This window comes from Ailuropoda melanoleuca, chromosome 2 (genome assembly GCF_002007445.2).
Source record: "Ailuropoda melanoleuca isolate Jingjing chromosome 2, ASM200744v2, whole genome shotgun sequence".
In the NCBI taxonomy this organism is placed as follows: Eukaryota; Metazoa; Chordata; class Mammalia; order Carnivora; family Ursidae; genus Ailuropoda; species Ailuropoda melanoleuca.
The window spans coordinates 81,079,935-81,094,156 of NC_048219.1; the positions used below are offsets into that span (position 1 = coordinate 81,079,935).

The 14,222-nt window shown below is 39.3% G+C and overlaps 1 protein-coding gene across 1 annotated transcript in view; it reads right to left on the minus strand.

The window, feature by feature from the left end:
- The window catches only part of CSDE1 (cold shock domain containing E1), a 40,119-nt gene extending 26,580 nt beyond the window's left edge, over nucleotides 1–13,539 (minus strand). The window contains 2 exon segments of the mRNA XM_034654150.1: nucleotides 4,844–5,231; nucleotides 13,421–13,539. The gene's annotated coding sequence lies outside the window, so the exon portion shown is untranslated.
- Nucleotides 13,540–14,222: the final 683 nt, after the last annotated feature.

Sequence of the window (14,222 nt, forward strand, 5' to 3'; positions counted from 1 at the left end):
GGGCGGGCGGGCTACTGTTCTAGAATATAAGCTCCACGAGGTCAAAGACTTTTTGTTACAAAGCTAAATCCCTAGAGTCTAGACAAACAGCTGTTGGTACATATTAGGTACTCACTGTCAAATACTAGAAGTATTAAGACAAATAAATTGGTCTTAAAGACCATTCATTAAACATTAAACACAAAACACAAAAAACCCTTCAGTTTTGGCAATAAAAAATTTCAGTAAAGCAAATTAGTCTTTTATCAAACTATCAAAGGTAAAACATTTAAAAACAGTGAGAAAGTAAGTTAAGAACAATATACTCGAATGTTTTTAAGGTGGTAAACTGGTGCGACCTTTCTGAAATGCAGTTTAGGAACATTTATCAAAATGCGGAGTCGTTTTCCTTAATAATTCCAACGCAGGAAACCTATCCTGGAGCAATCTGAAATGTGAACACTAGATGCACAGAAGTATTCACAGAAATGTTTTAATAACAAGTGCCTGGAAACAATCTAGTCTAAAGCTGGTTCAAGAAGTCACACTAATTTATACAAATGCTATGCAGTTATTAGAAAGGATGTATGAATATGCTTATGCTATAATATGAAACAAAAGAGAGATACCTATACAGTATGATTTCAAATGTATTTAAAAAAAGAAAGACCAGAAAAATCTAATTTAATGCTCACGGATTTCTCAAGAAAACACTTGGAAGGTGTCTTAAAATGGTAAATGGGGATAGAATCCAATACTCAATCAATGGCTTACATTCTTTTATTCTTTTTAAGACTTATTTGAGAGTGCGTGGCGGGGGCAGGTTTTGCAAGGATAAGCAGACTCCACACAGAATGCCCTGGATCTCAGGACCCTGAGATGATGACCTGAGCTGAAACCAAAAGTTGGCCCCTTAACTAAATGAACCTCCCAGACGCCCCTCCATGGTTCACGTTCATAACCACTGCCTTACTTACACATTAAAGAACTTTAGTATCTATAATACATCAACACTTTTCTAGGCTCTGCTCAGACGGAGAATACAACAGACAAAAATCCTCAACCTCACAAATTTTAAACTGTCTTCTCTTTTCTATGTATTTATTTTAAAATTGGAAAGTCATTAACAATGTTAACCCACCCCTTTAAAAAAAGAATTAGAATCAGAGATCAAATTTAAACTTAACCTCTAATCCACGAAATCTACTAAAGTTCCTTGAAGAACAAAGAACCAAGATCAAAAGACCGGCTTCTGGTCTTGCTTCTCACACAAGAACTTCTCTAGGATTGTTTCCTCAAATGTAAAGTGGGGGCCTAAGGGGTTTCCAAATTTCCCTGGGGGGAGGAATCAAAATTCTGTGCTTTGTCATTTCTTTTTGCAACATCTGAGTTGTTTCTTCCGCCTTTTTCCTTACCTAGTCTCCTTGGCTGCTACTGACAAAATTAGTTTAGAAAAGGCAGCCTATTTCACTTGAAGGCAGTTTTAGAAAATGACTTTGCATTCTTTATCTAAACATATCTTTCCTTAATTCCCATTGCTCCTTTCAGTTTTCTGAATGCAACTGTTTTTCTCAATAATTGGAAGTTTTCTGGAGATGTTCCAAATAATTACTTGTTAAAGTGCAGTTTACTACTACTCTTACTGTACTATGACAAACATTTAGAGAGCATGGAGTGATTATGTTTGATTCTACAGACCTAAGTTTCAGTAACTTTGTATAGTAAAAAAAAATCTCCACATCATTTTTTAACAAATTAATTACTAAAATCAGGTTTTCTCCTTTTAGTGCTTCTGTAACTGACCTCGTTCCCAAAGAAAAAGCTAATCAAATGCTAGATTTCCTTTGTTGGTTAATCTAGAGTTCCAAATTAAAGATAATTTCAAATTAGGCCTTGTAATTGATTTTTTAAAGCATTCTTCTATGCCCTTACTTAATGCCTACCCTACAGGGTTGTTGGGATGGTTAGATGAGCTGCTCTACTAAAAAGCCTACAGTGGTGCTTAGCACATAAGCGCTCACATAACTACTCACTACCAGGTCCTTTTCAAAAGCAGGGCAAGGACAGAAATCTGGCGACACACTTGGAAACCTCTCTGAAAATCCATCCATTAGTCAATACCTTTAAATGTATAATCATCCAACCTACATTTCTCCAGAGTGACCATATCAGAGTGCCATGATATACTCTGTCAAATGTCCTTATTGAAAAGTCTTTGTTTGCTCTTGGATTTTGCTAGGCATAGAGAGCAAGCTCCAAAGTTCCCACACCTGCCTCTGAAAATCAGTCAAGACCTGTACAATTCCTGGTCATAGGTCTCCATTAAGTACTACCACACTCTTAGCAAGTTAACAGGGTTATATTTTCATTCAATCTGGGGCTTTAGTTTTCTTTTAATGCTCCCATCTTTGCTTTCCTTTTGTCACCTTTAGACTCCCTTGAGCAAACAACAAATCAATCCATTTCATATGCCAAACAAATTTCTTAGAAGCTTTATTCTTCCTTGATATTTTTTCAGGCCAATGTCTCCCACATTTATTCCTTCTTAATTATGTAATACCTTTACCATTGTTACAAAAGTCCCTTTTAAAATCGGGGGTTCTACTGCATTATCAGATATATTTCCTTTGCTGTACCCCTTTTAAGTGGAATACTTTACAATTACATAATCAGACCATGTTTTACTGTCAAAATCTCCTACCCCAATTGTTATTTATCTTTTCTAAATCTGTGAACTTAAATTGAGAGCTATGAGTGCATATATTTATATATTAAAAATTTCACGCTGGGATGCCTGGCTGGCTCAGTGAATAGAGCATACAACTCTTGATCTCCAGGTTGTGAGTCTGAGCCCCATATTGGGGGTAGAGTTTACTTAAATAAAATTTAGGGGGGCGCCTGGGTGGCTCAGTCGGTTAAGCGTCTGCCTTCGGTTCAGGTCATGATCCCCAGGTCCTGGGATCCAGCCCCACATCATGCTCCCCGCTCAGCTGGAGGTCGGCTTCTCCCTCTCCCTCTGCCCTTCAGTTCGTGCTCATTCTAATAAACAAAATCTTCAAAAAATAAAATTTATAAAAATGTTCATGTAGTAAACTAATATTCAGAATACAAAGATTAGGCTAAAAAAAGCACTTCTACTTTAAATCCCTTTCTACAATTTATTTCAATAAAATGAAATGGGAGCTTTAGTTCTAGTCTTTTACCCGTTTCAACAGTCAAGATAAAACTGTACAGTTTCAATCTGTGTTATCTTATCTAACCCAGCACAATTTATTACAGCCTAAAATTATTTTTTAAGATCAGATGAGGAGGTATGAAGAAACAAAGAGGAAAAAAGCAAATGCTACAACAGCCTTAAAATTGAGTAACTGTTTATAGGACAGAGATAATTTAAATAAATTGGTATTATTGGTAGTTTTCAGTTAAGGAGAATTCTGGTCCACAGTAAGGTCATTACCACAGTAAGCTCATCAACCTTTAAAAAAAAAATAAAAGATTAAAAGTCTCAGTGCTTCTTGAAATGGTGATGAAGCTTTTATAAGACGACAACCTAGGAATGACCTAGTATTTTCATTCCTCATTCTATTTGATTGCTGCAGCATTTTTAAAAAGGTTTACCACCAAATCCTCCTTGAAATTATCTTCCTTGGTACTCCTTCCTGGCTACCTCTATTTCTCTGAACATTCCCTTCTTTGGCACTTCTTCATTTATTACCTATAAAGTAAGGACTCCTTTCTGAATTCTAAGCTTTTATTTCTACCCAATTTAGAAAACCAAAACTGAAGATTAAAAAAGGAAAATTGCCTTTCCTAATCCTCCTTCCCCAAATCCACTTTTCAACATTCCATGCCTTCCTTTCAGCAAGTTCCCACATAAACTTCCCTATTCCTATGAACAACAAAGGTTTCGAACTTCTACAACTGGACAGACTAGGTCAATTCCCTCCAGGCTCATCTTCACATTCAATTAGTTGGTTATCAAGTCCTATTACTTCTACCACTAAAACACCTACTGCCTCTTTCTCTGCCTTTACCCTGGCTTTTATCTTCCTTATACTTTACCCATTGCTCTTAACAGGTCTTCCCATCTTCAGCCTATCTCTTAAAAGTTGAACCATTTGTTTGATACACTCCTGAATATGTAACTTTAAATGTATCTTTAAAATCTGAAGCAATAAAACGATCTCAGTTTTGAAATAAGAAAATCCATTAAGCCCCTGCTTATAAATATAAACACACGATGACCTCTCCACAGGACAAAGTCGAATACAGTGAGCCTTCAGAAGCTGCCTTCAGCAAGCTTCCCTTTCTAATTACTCTCTTCACCCACAAAACTGTATTTCCTACTCTGTTCATAATAGACTTAGTCACCATATACCATGTGCTTTCAAATCTCCCTGAATCTGCTCATTCTGTTGCTGCTACTAGAAAATTCTTCTCTCTCTCTAAGCACTATTCACCTTAAATGTCTCTTCTAAGCTTTCTTTACCCCTTTACAGAGACCTTTACAGAGACCTCTGAACATAGACTGCAAAGGGCATCCACAACTGAAACTGTAACTTTTAAACAGCACAGATGGGAGTTTTTCTTTTTAAGAGACCAATAAATTAAGACGGATCCACATGTATTAAACAAACGTAATCTTGTGTGAAAAATCCCACAGTTTGGCCATAAATAGTATCCTTGTTTAATAGGAGACAATAAATTAAATTATCTAGTGTTGCTATTTTCAGACTGAGAATATAAATTGTTTTCAGAATACCTTTAGAAGAGAACGGATTAAGAAGATTTGATATTTGACCAAAATAATTAGGAAATCCAAAATTATAAACTGATTCTTGCCAAGACAAAACTACAAACCTACCTCGCAGTGATAATCAAATATTGCACTTTCAGTAGTATTTGCTGATTCTTCTTTTTCAGCACACGTTTCAAAGGATGAAAGTTGCTAGTATTTAAAAAAAAGAGCGAGAGAAAATGATCTATCAAGCTAATAAAGAATACAACTGCTGCTGCACCGGGCAATCTCACAGTACAGCACTGAAGAAAACAAAGACTACTAGCAGCGTTGGGAAGTGCTCTTTCAAAGCTGTTGAGTAGGCACAAACTTCTTGTTTCAGATCAAGTGTTGTGTCTTCAACTTAAGTGTACTCTTCTTTGGTCTTGTTGGTTGTTTCGAGGTTTGTTCCTTGCCTGATCTGAACTTGAAGCAGCAGTTTCAGGTGGTAAAGTCTGTTCTGTTACACTTCATACTAGAGATAAAAAATGAAGACATTAAGTATAATTTGCATAAAAGAACCAGGACAGAGGGTGGGTAGACGGACAGGCTCATTTCATAAACTTAGAACCATTGGTTACACAAGTAATGCAGGCAACCTGGAAGCACACTCGTCTGATGCTATTTGAGCAATCTCTCAAGTGCTAATGGATACCATCTCCTCTGATGTCACACACTCAAAATGGGAAGTTATTTCACATTCCTTGGTGACACCCCCACAGCATAAGTTCTAAGTTACAGAGCATAATATTCAATTTAATGCAAGTGTTTTATAAGCATCCAGCACTGTGGTTAGGTATTGTGGAAAATATAAACGAACTTCCTGCCATCAGGTAATTTACACTCTTTCTGAAAAGACAAGAGTTATATGTGGAGAGAAACCATAATACAGAACAAAATGTCAAAAATTAATTTGTTTGTTCAACTAATACCTGAGTACTAACTATGTCATATACTATATATTAGAACTTACTTACTGTTTATTCACCACTGTATGTACATTGAAGCAACATGGTGAGCACAGTCAGAGGCTTTTAATCAGAGGTGGAGACTTAAGTTGGAGAGACAGACAAAATTTTAAGAGAAATAAAACAGCCAAGTATTCTAGGCACATCACACAAGCTAAGCCAGGGTATGCCACTAAATTCTAAGCTCCTTGAAAGCAGGGACCACATATATGATTTTCTATGCCCGACATCAAGGGAGGTTTATTACATGAAGGACTGTGGCAATAAGCATGGCTTGTTTCAGAGGAATCAGTAGGCTAGTTTGGCCAGAACAGAGAGGGCTAGCTTAAAGTGAAATGGGATATGTGGTGTGACAGGTGTAGCGGAGCCAGATTATGAAGTATTTCAACTTGATATAACAGGAAATAGAGAGCCTTAGTTCTTGATGAAAGAGTATTAACTCCTGAAATCCCATGGGAGATGACTTAGTGAAGGAAACAGAAATCTCATTTGAGCTGTTGCCAGAAATAGATGAGAAATGTCTATAAAAAAGAAACAATTAAGATGAGATGGGAAGTGAAAATATATTTGTAAGTAAAACCACAGAACAGTGCTTTACATTGGCCATAAAAATGATTCTTTTGCAGACTGAAATATTAACTAATCTGGTGCTGTCAGCTAAATGATTTATATAGGGAGAAGAAAAAGGTAGATTTGGTTTTAGAAATGCTGAAAAATGAATAGTGTATTTATTTTAAAAACATCAGAAGAAAGAATGACTATATGGTGAGAGGCCAGAGCTTGTGAAATTAATTCAGACTAGGAGAGCTCAAGTTCAATGAAAACTTATCAACAGCTGATCTGTGGCTGGTTGGTTGTGGTTTTTTTGGGTTTTTTTGTGGCTATACCTAACATTCCCTGACTTTACATTATTACCTCAAATATCAAATATTAAATTTGTCCCATCTTTCAGATTTTATTTGGATCATTCTATTTCTCAGATTACATACTTCTTAGAGCAATGGTTGCAAATCACTTGGGAAGTTTTAAAAAATACTTATGCCCAGTCCCCAAAGAATAATTTAATTGGCCTGAAAGAGGGCCACTTCTGTTATGATCTTTGATTCTTCCCACTCTACCTCCACACCCAATGTTGCAAGTCTTATCACTTTTTCCTTCAAGAGAGCTTTTGTCCATATTTTAGTCCGGATATCTAACACATCTGCTAATTTCCAGTGTCAACCCTTTCCATTTTCTGTCACATAACACTGCCAGACTGACCGATCTAAAACTCCAATTTCATCTCATTTTGTTGTCCAAAATCTTCAGTGATTTTTCCAGCATTCTAGATGGGAAGTTCTTAACCCCAGCTGCACATCCAACCCAACTACCTGGGTAACTTAAAAAAAAACAAAAACAAACAAACAAAAAAACAAAGCCTGGATCCTACGTTGAGATTCTAGTTTAATTTCACTAGGGTTGAGTCCCAGAGTTGGTAAATTTTATCATCCCCGTGCCCCCGGCCCCTGTGTTTCTGACTTGCAGCCAGGATTTAAGAACCACCATTTAAGATGTTCTCTATTCTACCTTTCCATCTTAACCTTTTTTTTTTTTAAGATTTTATTTATTCGACAGAGATAGAGACAGCCAGCGAGAGAGGGAACACAAGCAGGGGGAGTGGGAGAGGAAGAAGCAGGCTCATAGTGGAGGAGCCTGATGTGCGGCTCGATCCCACAATGCCGGGATCACGCCCTGAGCCGAAGGCAGACGCCCAACCGCTGTGCCACCCAGGCACCCCTCCATCTTTACCTTTTAACTGCTCTCCAGTTCGTCTTCTAGACAGGTGCATTTTCCTGCCTAATCCTTAAATATAACCCTTGGTAGATGCCTGAATTTGAGTCTTCTTCGTGCATATATGGGTCTTCTCACAAAGAAGATAATTTTGCCATCTTCCAAGTGACAAAAGTCTTTCTTGACCATTCCAGTACAGACTTAACTACCTTAATTTCCACTATGTGGGGCAGTAACTCCTTGTCTGCATCATTTTTTCTGATCCCAAATCATTTCTGCACTTTGCTTACTTCATGTTTTTATGTATCTTGCTCCTCTAATTATAAAACAAACTCAAGTTTATTTATCACAGTCCCCTTCAGCACCAAAACCAGCACTGCCAAACTTAACCATAGCAAAACTACAATAGCAAAGAGGTAGTTAATCCATAATAGGAAAAGGACACAATTTTAGTGCAGACAGTTCTAACTTCTAAAAAATTACATTTTGGTTAACTGTACAGTCTTACTTAACCCCTCAAGAAATAATGTCTTTTTAAAAAATAGACTTGATACACTGATTCAATCTTAATATCTTACATCTATTTATGAACCCAAAGACCTCAAAATTGCTATCTGATAAAATAGGCAAGAATTTCATCAAACTGCTAAGGACAAGGCTGTGTATATCATTGGGGTGGGAGAATCAAGAAAAACAACCTATCTTAAAAAACCTGGATAAACCCAGTCTAGGGTATTATATTATGTTAAGAACTGTCTGTCTAGTTTGTCACTCAGTAACAGAGAAATGAGACTTCCAGAATCTAAAATCTGGAGCATTGCAGAGCCAGTCTTGGGCACGAATGAAGCCTATTAGGAACCGTTAAAGGTCAAACAAACCCACCAACTATCATGAAAAACTCAAAAGTGGTGGAATTTCACTTCATTAGTACCTTCACAGCTATGAGATTTCTTTGGTTAACTAGACACTTTTCAGTCAAATTACCACTTAATGAAACACTTAAAAAGTACCCACTGGACATTTTAATAAAACTGGCTATGCATTCATGCCAAGATTATTAACATTCATGGGTGGTACTGACAACTCTTCTGCCTTAACCCTCTGAACACAGTGCATTCCCTCTACCCCCCAAAGGCTAGATACTTAAGTCACATGAAATACAGAGTAACAGCTAAAATACTAAGACAATTTAAATGTTGATCTGAGAGTCTCCCCGGATTGCTAAGTAATCAACTCCCTTTCCCTTTGCTCAGTTTGGAAACAGTATCATCCCTAGTGACTATCATGTCACTGTCTTAGTTAGGAGTTAAAGCTAATTCCTTTACTTAAACTGATAACCCAAATAGTAATTCCCTGTTTCACCGGTCTTAAAATTATCATCACCTGTTTTATTCAGTCTCTCCCCAGTTCGTTACTTTACTAGAAACCAGGCACACAGTAGGCACTAAACATAGACTGAACTAATAAATTTATGTGGCCAGCAATCCATCTAAAATCTATCACATAGAACTCAGTTTGTCCTTTTGACAAATTATTCTCAGAGTTTGTACAGCACTCACTTGAGGAGAATGTTAACGCAAGGCTAAACCAGTCTATTAAGTCTCCCAACCTAACCCACTTTCTTCAGAAAGTACTTTTTTTTTTATTTTTTTTTATTGGAGAAGAGCAAAGATCCAATCAGGCAGCATGGGACTGAGAAGGTTCTCTATTGTTGCTTTATATGAATAATATTCTTACCCTAACTTCCTCCTTCATATTTTTCGATTATAACTCAAGACAAGTTTATGTGTGTCATGTTTTGCTATAACCTGTATAACTGAAGTGCTTAATAGGTTTTAATTCACTTTTAATTTAGAATCTATGGAAAATGATAGAGCTTAGATAATTAACCAATTTAAGTCAGCAACATGTCAGGCAGAAATTAAAGAAAATCAAATTGCTGCAACTATCTTTTTGTATACATTTAGTAATAGCAATTATGATAGGTTGTTAGCTACCTGAACACCTATTAAGACATTTAAAGTTATGTATTCATCTATCACTTAACTGTTTTTAGAATATACTAATACTTTGAAATAGGGCAGATGCCAGTGTAGGAAGAAGCTGAATGCTCCAGACACAAAATCAGAAAATAGTCCAGACCAGCACTGTCCCAACAGAAGTATAGTGCAAGCCATACATGTAATTTAAAATTTTCTGGTAATCATATTAAAGTTGAGAGCAACAGGGCGTCTGGGTAGCTCAGGTCATGATCTCAGGGTCCTGAGATCAAGCCCCACATCTCATCTCATCGGGCTCCCTGCTTCTCCCTCTCCTTCTGCCTTTGCCTGCCGCTCTCCCTCCCTGCTTGTGCGTGCTATCAAATAAATAAATAAATAAAATATTTAAAAAAAGGTGAAACTAATTTTAATTAAGTCTATTTAATCAAATATATCCAAAAGGTTATTTTCCATATGTGATCAATCTAAAAAAAAGTTTTCTTTGAAATCCAATGTTTATTTTACAATTGCAGCACAGTCCGATCCAGAATGTACACAGTTTAAATGCAAAACAGCCACACATGGCTAGTAGCTACTATAGTGGTCACAGCACGTATAGGCTCATGGGGGCAAAAGGCACTGGCATGCCCAATGAATAGTAAACAAAAGGCTCCTGGGCGAAGACTTTCAGAGATAAAAGGAGGCAGTTATCTAGCAAACCTGATCATAGCAGGAGCTTGTACGTACTACATTCGAGAAGCAGAAATGCAAATAACTAGCTGGTTATCTACTGGCTAAAGCTACAAACCAATGGACAGCCTACATGTTAACTGTGAAGAAACTGCTAATCAATATATTTTCAACCACACAGTTTTACCTCAGCATTAAAGGACATATTAAATATAAAAAGTCCAAAAATAAAGTTACCATTCAATACTCTGAACAGAATATTGCCTAAAACATCATATTCCAGTTTAATAACCCTAATGAAAAATGTAGCACAATTCCTCAGGCTTGGCAGTACAAACTGAAAAAGTTTTGCATTGTTTTTAACTAGGTACTCATACATGGAAGTGGAAAACATTCCAATATCTAGACAAAGGAATGTTTTAATTCCTGACTTGACGAAAAGAATTTAACATCAAGAAATGACGAAATTCAAGAAAACAAGTCACTCCTACCAAAGCAGTTTCACCCCCGGAGATATTCTAGTCATGAAGTCTTTAAAAAGTTATAATTTTTGTGGCTGTAATTCTGTTATGAAAAATCTACAAGTTCTACAGCTCTTCATAAGATGGTTTGAGTCAAAGATCTCAAAGTAGGTTCCCTTTTGATTTTTGAAAAGACAAAGCTAAGAAGGCACATCAATTCTGTATTTAACAAAAATCAAGATTTTTATTTCATAATACAGTCCTACTAAAGTTCAGCTCCTTAAAAAATATCTGCCCAAACAGCATTTCCATGTTTCAACTACCCTGTCAAAAGTATGGCCCTCACGGGGCGCCTGGGTGGCACAGCAGTTAAGCATCTGCCTTCGGCTCAGGGCGTGATCCCGGCGTTATGGGATCGAGCCCCACATCAGGCTCTTCGGCTATGAGCCTGCTTCTTCCTCTCCCACTCCCCCTGCTTGTGTTCCCTCTCTTGCTGGCTGTCTCTATCTCTGTCGAATAAATAAATAAAATCTAAAAAAAAAAAAAAAAAGTATGGCCCTCACAGCAATGTGAATGAACTTAACTCTGAACCATACACTTAAAAAAAAAAAGAGAGAGATTAAAATGATAAATTTTATGTTACATATATTTTACATTTTAAAAGAAACTAATTTTTTTAAAATGTTGGATGCCGGGGCGCCTGGGTGGCACAGCGGTTAAGTGTCTGCCTTCGGCTCAGGGTGTGATCCCGGCGTTACGGAATCGAGCCCCACGTCAGGCTCCTCCGCTATGAGCCTGCTTCTTCCTCTCCCACTCCCCCTGCTTCTGTTCCCTCTCTCGCTGGCTGTCTCTATCTCTCTGTCGAATAAATAAATAAAATCTTAAAAAAAAAAATGTTGGATGCCCCCCCCCGGTGTGTTTTAAGATGGATGGAGGAGAAAACAAGAGTGGAATAAAGCAGGACTGTATGTCAGCTTTCACGCTCTCATTTTTGACTTGCAGGAATTTACTAGAATTTTCAACCACACTCTAAAGGTCATACTTGGTAAGTCAGAACTTAATTACAAAAAAAGAAAACCTATCTTCTGTGCCTCAAATACTTTACTTTTCAACTCAGCTGCTATAAATACCCATCTCAATGGTAAACATCCAGAGCAGCTGCAAAATCACTCAAACCACTACCATCTCTTTTATTTCAGGCCTAAGGCTAAAAGGGAAAAGAAACAAGGCTGAATATTTATCTAGATATTATGACTCAGGCATATGCCCATTCAGGCATATAAACCCTCTCCTTACCCACACCAAGAATACCTATTATTCATTCGTACCCCAAAAGCACCAAGATGTTGTACTGCCTGCCCCTCAATGTAGTGTTGAGAATGCCTATCTTCTCGAAACTCAAAATGAAAATTACTCAGCATTTTGATACAGAATAACTTATGAGCTATAACTTGGTACCTACATTTTATAGACCGGTGGCTCTGGGCAAGAGCTGCCAGTTCATATATCTTCCTCCTAAAAAGCGAAGTCTCTCAAAGGAAATTTAACCACCACAGTGCCTTTGAGCGTCCTTCCTCCCACTCCAACCCTGTCTCCAAACTCTTTACAGAGGACTACATTCTTTCACTCATTTTAGGTGCAAAACAATTACCTCCTCCTACAATGTTCAGATTTTTGTGTTTGCAGATTGAAGGCTGTTTTTAGGAAGCGTCCCCTGCCTCACTTCTGAGTCAAGCAAGAAAGAAGCCATCTGGGTGTCTCTAAAGGAAAACCTAAAGCAAAAGAACCATGGCACTAAAATTTCATACTGATAAAATATCGGATGGTTAAAAAACCTCAAGTATCTCTGACCAGGGCTCTAAAAAACTAACTCTACACAGAATGACGAAGCCAAGTCGTTCACTGCTCCACGTAGGCCAGGTTCTTGCACGGTAAGAGCCTGAGACGCTGGTAAGGACGGCTCGACTGAGCTCTAATAGAGCACGCCCTAACCCCAGGATAGAGAGCCACATGCCTAAGATTAGGGGCTGGTCTCCTTTTCCCAAGAAGCGGAGGGGGAAACAAGAAGGGAAGGCTGGGTGCGGAGACTCAAGACAGACAGCTCCAGGTGAGTGGAAGTAAAGATGACACTTCGTCTGAGCTACTGTGCCAGACGTAGTCGGGGAAAGGAGGTGTCTCTAAGCATTTAGACGGAGCAAGGTCTCAGTCCATACACAAAGGAGGCGCCACTACCGCACTGCGCTCTGGTACTCGTAGTCAGACCCCCAAGCAGGTGACGGACAGTAAACTATAGGGTCCAGAGCGAGAGTAGGCCCCTCTCCCTCTGCCTCCGGCTCCTCCAGCTTCACACAAAGGACCGCGCCACCACCCCCTCGCCCCGCCCGCCGGGACTTGTAGTTCCCGTTTCCCCCGCTAAGCCGCAGAGGAGGAAGTGGCTAGACTACAATTCCCAACAGCCTCCGCGCCCGAGCCCCGCACCCCTGCCTCCATCTTGGCTGCGGTCGGAGCCTCCATTTTCGCTCCCTCCCCCCACTCTAGTCACCACCACCACCACCACGCGCGGCTGCCTAGCCTCGACTCTTCGTTTCGGCTCTGCGGCCTGACGTGAGGCCTAGACAGTTAACAGGGGGCCAGGTGGAAAAGCCCGGGGTAAAGCCTCAGGGTGAGAGCTTCCCTGCCCGGAGCTCTAGAAGTGCCCACCTTGACTCAGAAGTCTCTCCCGTTAGTCTTAATCTTCTCATCTGCCCGTAGCCTGGCTTCTTGCTACCCCCAATTGGACCCCGAGGTCGTACTCACCCCAACAGCTCAGCGCCCCCTCTCCAGCGCCGCCATAAGCAGCACGGCCCGGTACGTAGGAATAAATCTCGCTTCTCTCGCGAGAGTTGCGGGCTCCGAGCGCGTGCACGGGAAACGGGGGGGGGCGTGTACTCCTAATACGCGTGCGCATGAGGGCTGAGTGACGCCAACTAGTGTGCTGCGCCTAACCACAACCAAGATGGTTGCCCACGTTACCCTACGTTCCCTCCCCCGTGAGCTGCGGGAAGCAATCTCGGTGTTTACTGACTCGGCTGGGACGCACGGGGCGGGGGGGCGGGTAACTTTCGGCGTCTCTGATCTTTGCAGACCTGAATATGCCTTAAGCAGCGAGACCAGGGTGAACTTTGATGGCGAACAATTTAGAGGGCATTTCCAGAATATCATATAAAGGATTTCGCTTTTTCTCAGCGATAATCCAGAAGCCCCAAACCCCAGTTTCTCCTCACAGTGCAAGTCTTTTTTTCCCCTCTTGCTATAATATATTGAAATTTTCATTAGTATAGAATAGGTTTTTAGTAAGGTAATTTGGAAGTTTTATGTGAGACCTTTGTCTCCCAGAAACTATATTAACTATATTGCTTGCAACGGACGGACAGGAGTGAGCAAGGCAGCATAATCATTAAACAACCAAAAAAAAAAAAAAAAAACAAACCCTCCTTCATCTGACCTTTGTAGTCACCACAAGATATTCGTGGTCTATCCGGTAATCAAAGAGGCTGAATCATTATCCAAAAGGTTGAAATCAGGGCAAATGGATGATTAATCCAATAGGTTAGGATGA